General features: G+C 44.9%; 1 long non-coding RNA gene across 1 annotated transcript; it reads right to left on the reverse strand.

Annotated features, from left to right (window-relative positions):
* Positions 1–6,720: 6,720 nt before the first annotated feature.
* LOC128431179 (uncharacterized) lies at positions 6,721–8,091 on the reverse strand. Its single transcript, XR_008334117.1, has 3 exons — positions 7,969–8,091; positions 7,351–7,422; positions 6,721–6,742 (listed from the first exon to the last, which is right to left on the reverse strand). It is a non-coding gene; the product is annotated as an uncharacterized LOC128431179 (long non-coding RNA).
* Positions 8,092–8,473: the final 382 nt, after the last annotated feature.

Consider the following 8,473-nt stretch of genomic DNA (forward strand, 5'->3'; position numbering starts at 1 on the left):
ATACATTCCAATGTGGAGTAACTCAGACCCAAGTTGTCAAAATAAAAGCTGTTGTATTCTGCTCGGCACGACAGCAACGAAATGAATGTGCTCTTACTTTGAAGAGAACTTGCCAAACAGGAAGTGATTCCATGAGTTTTGTCATATTGAACTAACCAGAAAGTAAACCATGAACCTCCTGTGAGCTCTGATGAAGCACACGACAGGTGTGAAGCTGAAGATATGAACAGTTGAGATCTGTGAGACTTCACAGGGATCTGAATGAAAGCTCTTAGTACAAAGCTTAATGTTATTTACAGCAAATGGTCAGGGGAAGTAACGAAGTACATTTACTCAACTACTGCAGTAGTTATCTAAATTGATGTTTAATGGATTTGTTGATAATTTTCTTACAGTGAGACACGAGGCTCAGTTGTGGATGCGAGAGAGAAACCAGACGTCGCTCTTCAGTACGACTTCGAGGTACTTACTCAACACACTACACTTTTACTGCACCAAACTGTTCTCACAGCTGTAGTTAGTACATAAAGATAATATACAGTTGCAATAAAGACAACAGATTAAGTATAAAAAAAAGAATTGAGTGTAATAATGGAAGCACCAAGACATGGCCCTCTGTTCCATTTGTTATTTGTCACTTGTAGTTTTATAGATTTGTTACAGAGTTGAGGTTCTTCTCTCCAATCTATCTTTGACAAGTTTGACCCTGAATGTCAAATAAATTAAAAGACAATGAAAATAAACGATTTCTAAAGATTCAGATGAATCCAGGAGATGTGGGACAGTGAAGCTCAAGGCTGTTTATTTCCTGTTCCAACAAAACTTGTACCATAGTTAGTGTGGACATCATGTGACTGAAATCACGTGGCTTCACGTGATCATAATCATATTTCAGACGACAGACCCCTTATGCATTTAAGATTTGTTAACTCAGTTAATGTCAATGCATTGAGGTGGACTCTCCAAATAACGAAGAGTCGAGATTTTTCCAAAGTAGCCAAAGAGTAAACTGTTGTCAGCTTAATGAAGTAAATGAAATGAGCTGGGCTCCCCCCCCCCCCCACCACTGAGGTTTCCTGGCCAGCTCTACATCTCCACTAAATCCATAACCTCTGCTGCTCATTCCATTGTAAACCAACATTAAATCATGGATGTAAATCAACTCCCTCAAAGTAAATAGTGACAAATTGGACTCCACTGTTTCTCCCCTCCCACACATCCCTGACCTCTGGAGTCATGTTTGAACCCCATGTGAACCAAATCACCTACAGCTGCCTCTTTTCATCTAAAACACAAAGACTGTCTCTGCCCATCACTCTCCTCCTCTACAGCTTTCATCATCTCCAGAATCGACTATTGAAACAGTATTCTCGATGGCACATCATCCAAAATACTAAATAAACATCACATGTAGAACTCTGCTGCTCTCCCCCGTGATCACATCCCCCCCCCTGTTCTCCAGAGGTTCCCTGTCCCACAATGCATCCAACACCAAGTCCTTCTCCTCACTCATAAAACCCTCCATAACCAGGCCCCCTCCTACCTCACCGACCTACCCCACCACTACACTCCATCCTGTCCCATCCACTCAGCACCAACACCGACAGAGCCTTCTCTGTAGCGCCCCCCACCCCCCCCCCTTCTGGAACCACCTCCCCAAACACATCTGAGACTGCACCAAATGTTCCACTCACAAGTCACCTTTTCAGAACTGCTTTTAATGTGTGATGTACGTTGTGTTATTATTATTACTCCTCCGGGAGAGGTGAGTGGAAAGAAAGGGGGGTGGGGGAACTGGGCTTCTATAGGCCTGGTGACCCCCTGGGGCCCACAGTGATCAATGGTGTTAGAAAGTTGTGTCCAGGTGCAGGTTTAAAACCTTGGTGTGAAGTAGAAGCTTCCTCGATGTCTGACCTGAGGGTAGCAGTAGTGACCTCTGGTGGAAAAACAGGCGTCCTCCACCAGCGTCTTCCAGTCGCAGGCGACCGAAGGTGGTCATGCACCAGGAGTGTGGGGCGTCCCTGAAGGTGGCTTTCAGTGGGTGGATTGCAAATCAGTGTTAGTTGTTTTGTTTTCCAGGGTGGAGGCGAGGCTCTTGAGGAGTTGGTTGTGAGGCCAGGTGAAAGGTCCTTGGGTGAGGTTGACTTTGCACCCTGTCAGGACCTGATTGAAGGAGGCGGGCCTGGAGCAGAGGCCACATCCTGGGTCTTCACCCAGCCACTGAAGAAGATTGCTTGGTGTTGGAAGGATGTCATATTTAGCTCCGTACTCCACAAGTCCTTCCAGCTGATCCTCCTCCTCTCCACATAGTCCCAATGTGTCCACCCCACCTTGCTGCTTTCCTGTTGGTGTACTTCCTCCATCACCATCTTTCTCTGTCCTGTCCTGGTGCTGTGGCTGGATTGTTAGACTGAGGCCTCCTCTTCGTAGCTGAACATGTCCCACGATGGCCGTATGTCTGAGAGCCATTTTTGCTTCCTCCACTGCATTGGCTGGTCTCCATTTGCAGCCCGCTACCAAAGTCTGTGCGTTGACACTCACTACCACGTGTCGAGATTCATTCGGTTTCATCTGGAGTCTTTCTTTGCCGATTGAAGTCTTCTGTGAAACTGGTGAGGGGCAGTCTGAGTCTTGCTTGGTAAGTAAAGTCTGCGGATTCAATTTGCATCTCACCCGGGCCCCAACCTGCCCTACCAAGGGGCCAATAGAAAGATTAAGCCAGGGGCTGTCGTGGTGCCCCTACTGCCACCAGCTCATTAATTCAGTGAGCTCCACTTGGTGGTCATTGAAGTGGTTCACAGTGAAACTAGATGGGGTGTGCTTAACACTACTGCTGGATACCGTGGCTCTGCGGTCACTACTAAACGTTTCTACTGTCCAGTGGCGCTTCTTCTCTGTGTGCTACGAGACCAAGGCTCTTCCGTCATTCACCTTCCAAGTGTCTTGCCAGGGGCCAACCTCATGGGCGTTGACTTCTTTTTTGACCTGGGTTTCTCCCTCCTGGAAAACATTGGGTCAGCCATCATAACTGTTAGCTTGCCTTGGGTGAAGCGCTGGCCTTCACTGTCCAACGGTCTGGGCTGTTTTCTTTACCACCAGCTCCTTGTCAACCCTGAGGTGTGTCCAATCATTCAGCCCCTGCGCTGCATGACCCTTGTGCCAATGAGACTGCTGAACTCCAAAAGCTGCTGGAGGCAGGGAGCGGGTGGTGACTGCGTGATAAAAAAGTCATGGCCACCATCTTTGCTGGCATTCCAGTAGCAGTCATGTACCTGGACGACATAGTGGTACCTGTTGTGACCCTGGCCATCCATGACGAGTGCCTCACTAAGGTGCTCAATGTCCTCGTCAGCCACAACTTCACACTGAATGGGGAAAAGTGTGTCTTTGCTGTGCTGTATTGAGTCAGTGGGGGTTTTGCCTAAAAGTTGATGGCCTCAGCCCACGTCACTGTAATGTGATGGCTGTGCAGCATCTCCCTGAACTGCCTAGGCCAGCTAAACTGGCATCGTTCCTGGGAAAGACAGCCTACTACTTGTGCTTCCTTCCCCAATACTCCCCGGCCACTGGCCTGCTGCGAGAGCTCCTGGAAAAGGATGGCACTTGGACGTGGACTCCTACATGCTGCTGTTTGTGAACTGGCCCTCGTAGCCCTGCATGTGCCAACTGGGTCGGGGCATAGACTGCTGATGATACACTGCTGGCGAGAGAGGCTCCAACTTCACCACGCTATTTACTCCTGGCAGAGCTACTGTCTTGAGCCACCATCAACCCTACACCAGACCTGGCCTTGAACTTGAGTTTATCCATTTACTCCACCCCTCATGCCCCCTTCAAGACAGCTTGGGGCCAACCACCTTCTGTCTGGCTGATGGACCACGGTGGCATGCAAGCTGACATTGTTCCTGTTACCTGTTTAGACTTTGACACTAGTAAAAGTAGTGGTGATTGTCAGACTACCCAGAACGCTTAGTTAGGATCCAAGTACTATTGTGTGTATTAGTTTCCTTCTGGGGGGGGGGGGAAGATGTTGTGAATGTGTCATAGCAGTCGTTTCTGTTGTTACTGCTTTATGCATGACCGTTTGATGACAGGCTGCCAGAAAGGCTTTGTTGTTGTGAGAGTGCTGTAGAGGTTGTGTGTGTGTGTTTGTGTCACAATAAAGTCAACTTTGTGAACTGAAGTGGTGGTCTGCGAGTCATTGGACATAACGGGATCATTGAAGAGCAAATTCACGAATGTATTTTTGTACACAGCTGCTGTTGTGTGTATGGCTTCAGTCAGATTGGACCTGAACACAGCCTTAGTGTTGGCATCAGGTGTGGAAAGAAAGAGCTGTGGGAACAAAACGTGTCCCGAACAAGCCAGCTACAACTGGGAATGTAGGTAAACCGTGTCAAACTCAGAAGCTGTTGCAGGATTCATGTCCCTATGCCCCTGGTCAGCTGATAGTGAGATGCATTATGAGTTAGTGGTAGCAGATTCCTAGAATCAATGTTGAAACTTAATGATTTCTTTATGTGGAGTTAGGTGTTGGGATGAAGTTGTAACCAGTATTTGAGTAAAGTGACTATGTTTGGTCAATGAATATTTCATTTGAATCTAATTTAGTGCTTCTACAAGTGTCTGGTGCTATTGAGTTGGAATCTACCTGAAATGTCAGAATCTTAGTGTGAAAAGACAACTTGGTTACATTTGATGCAACCGATGGAGTGGAAAAAGAGTTCCTGTAGTCAAAGTGAAATTGGACAGCACAAGACATGCTGAACTTTAATGGACTCAGCAAATGTACACGGTTCATTTCATTTGGCAGAACAACAAGAGTCAAGTAAGTTCAAGTTGATGCCAAAGATCCGTCAAGGAATTTGGTCTCGTTGGTCTGACGGGCAGGGACAGCTGCTGCAACCTGTGTTTGAGAGAGAAAAGACAGGATTAGTTAGATGCTTGGGAGCAGGATCAGAAGAAGAAAGCCAATTTGACAACAAGGAGCGCTTCTTAGAAGGGTGGAAAAGAGGGACAAGTTTGATTTGACCCAAAGAGCTTTTGGCTGCAGAAAAAGGGGAAGAGTAGGTCCCTAGGGTTTAGTGATTTTCAGCCCCTGTCTTTATGACACTGGGAGGGCTCGTTTGTCGGGCTAGCACCGAGTCAGACAAGCACATGGGGGATTAAATGGGGTTTGTGTGAAGGTAAAGTGTTCAAGACCTAGTAGGGCTGAGAAATGAATATTTTCTCTACTTACCAGTAGTGCAGCAGAAGGGTTAGGCCACATGTTGGAGTGCCCTGGCAAGGAAGAACAAGGGTTAGAGTAGAGAGTTTCCCGCTTGTCCCCGTGCCTTCCCCAGCTGACTACCACGGCCGACTACTAAGTCTACATATGTCGTCTTCATTCTCCTAGTCTTCATCGGACGAGGCTGAACCAAGGCAGGAAACTAACGCTGATGCTCACACTGAGGCCGACGCTGAAGCTGACGCTTCAAAGCCTATCTGGCTTTTATACCGACTGCGGTTGCTCCGGCACGCGCCGCCTGTCGGCAGCCCCACCCACAACTGCATGGAGCTAGGGTAGTGATTGGTTCAGGCCTCTCTTCACCACCTTCACACAATTAAACACTGATTAACACACTTGAACCACAACTGCTTGATTGGGACCAGACTGACAAAAGATGGGTTTAATTTCCACTCACCTCTCCAGGACAAACAATGTAGCTCATCTGGTCACCAGGCCAGGGACACCTCTCCCTCTTCAGACCTTCAACACCAGAGATAAATCACCACAACCAGCAAGACCACTTCAATGACATGCAAACAGGATCCCTACACATTAACTGACAACACAACTGTTCAATCACACACTCTTGGTACCTACCCTTCGTTTGTTTGTGTATTTCTACTTTGACTATTTTCATAATAAAGACTTTTCTCAAACACAAACGTTGTCTTCATTCATGTCTCATAACTTTCCATTTTTCTAACTTCTACACTGTCACCAACTCCAGATCCTTCAACTTAGTTATTTTTGCTTCATTGAATTTATTTAATTACTAATCATAGTAACTACTTTAATGAGACTTCATCAATACGATGTCTATCTGGTGCTGCTCCGAGGTAGCTTCAATGAATTCAAGTTGTTGTTTCAGATCATTACTTTTAATTGACATATGAAGCACTTTAGTCAAAGGCACTACATTATATTTGATCCCACCTAAGGTCTAATAATCTAAACCCTGTCATCTGAAAACTGATTCAAATAATATAAGCACATGTTACTTTATTGTTTAAAATATGATTAGAGAAAGACTAAGGTTACGACTTTTTCTTCTTTACACTCAACTAGATGAACATTTGTTTGGAATACTGCAGTCACAATTCTAGGACCATATATAATCTAAATTCTCAATTCCCTATATCCACACCAGCTGATCATCAACATGACAAACTCAAGTCACACGACACCACCACCTACTGGTGAGAACTCGGCTGTGCTCCAACAACAACATCCAGTGACAGGTGCTTTTACTTCTCTCAGCCAATCACACGCTTGCAGATAGAAGCATTGACACAGCTGGAAAACATCAACTACAAAGACAGAGAGAGACAGAGGATCACCGTGAGGAGCAAACACCTGGGACCCCAGAGCAGCTGATGAAGGGAGACCAATGTAAAAGGACTCACCTCATGCAGCAACATCATGATCACACAGTGGTGTTGATGATGATGATGATGATGATGATGGGAGAGTCACCTGGAAAACATCAGTCTGAATGAAACCCATTTTTTCCTCAAGGCACAAAATTCAACAATGCTTCACTTGTTCATGTGGATTGTAACCTTCTCAAACAGGAACTACACCAACAAAATAGCTAAACTTCATATTTCACTGCCTGTCAACAGCCACTTATTGCTAATGGCCTTTCTTCATGATGAATCTACTTTCACTAAATGCATCGTTGACTCATCTTCAACTACATCCGTCCACCAGGCTTTGAGGGAATCCTTCCATCAAACCCATTTCAAATGACACAGATGATCTAAGGAGCTCATTCAACAGGACCCTGACCTGCAGCTCAGCTACTGGACGCTCACAAAGCAACACATCACTCAATAAAGACCCACTGACAGTTGCATTACAGGATACAGTGTGTGTGTGAAAGGCCGTATAATAAATCCTTCATACTTGGTCTCACACACAGCATCATGATCTCACACACACCAGTATACTGAGTATGAGGTCTACAATATGCCTTTCTTTCACTTTACCTTTTCTTGATTTTTACTGTACATTATCTATACGTACTAACTCCAGCTGCAGGACCAGTGAAGTGCAAATGTAGTGTTGTGAGTTGCATGTACCTCAAAGTTGTACTGAAGCGCAACATCTTCTTTCTCTCACATCCAGTCCGGCTCTTGGCCTCATGTCTCTCACTATAAGAAAATAAAAAACAAATACAATAAACATACATTTCACTAACAAGTACTGCAGTACTTACTTTCATTCAGATTTCTGCCAATTCTCAAATGTTCATATCTTCAGCTTCACACCTGTCATGTGCTTTATTAGAGCTCACACAAGGTTCATGGTTGACTTTGGACACATGCTCCAATTAACTTCAATATGACAACACTCACAATCACTTCCTGTTTGGAAAGCTCTCTTCAAAGTAACAGCACATTGATTTTAATGTTATCGTGCTGAGCAGATTCATGCAGCTTGGGTCTGAATTAATCAGCTGTGTCATTTATGATCACATAACATCACATCTGTAAATCAGTCAAACTTGTCTATAATCACTAACAAAAGGCAAATTCTGTTTCATTTCATGAAAAACTTTGACTCAACAACACATTGGATGAACACAAACTTTTCTATCAGCTCTGCTCGTGAATGAGGACGACTCACTACTGACCAGGACTCAAACAGACTTCAAACAGGCACAACACAAGTATTAAACATTATTTATGTGTATTAACTTTGAGGTGTAGATCATTCTTGTCGTCTTCAGGACATTTTTTCAGCCACGTTGAGGACAATGGTGTCGTCTTTATCGTCCTCCTCCACCTTCAGTCACACCAACACTCTTCAGCATCTGCAGCACACAACACATTGATTTACATATGGTGAATGAGAAGCACTTACATACATTTACATAGTGTTTTTCATAGGAACATACTAGTTGTCAAGTGATGACAAAGATATTGATGGATAAGTTCATAACTCCACTTTTAAATCACTTTAGAAACATTGATTCCTCTTCTTTACCCAATGAAAAACACTTTAGGGACTGTGGAGAGAAACAGCTTCATTAGGTGGAAGAAACCTCCAGAACCAGACTCCATGTGAGTGACACCTGTCAATCACTGCTCCTCATAGTGAAAGGAACAGACTCTCTGTGTCAGCCTGGCTACAGAGCTGAACAGAAACCTGAGCTGCTCCTCCTCCTCCTCCTCCTCCTCCTGTTCTTCCATTAAGGATAAT

This window comes from Pleuronectes platessa, chromosome 24 (assembly GCF_947347685.1).
Source record: "Pleuronectes platessa chromosome 24, fPlePla1.1, whole genome shotgun sequence".
NCBI lineage: Eukaryota > Metazoa > Chordata > Actinopteri > Pleuronectiformes > Pleuronectidae > Pleuronectes > Pleuronectes platessa.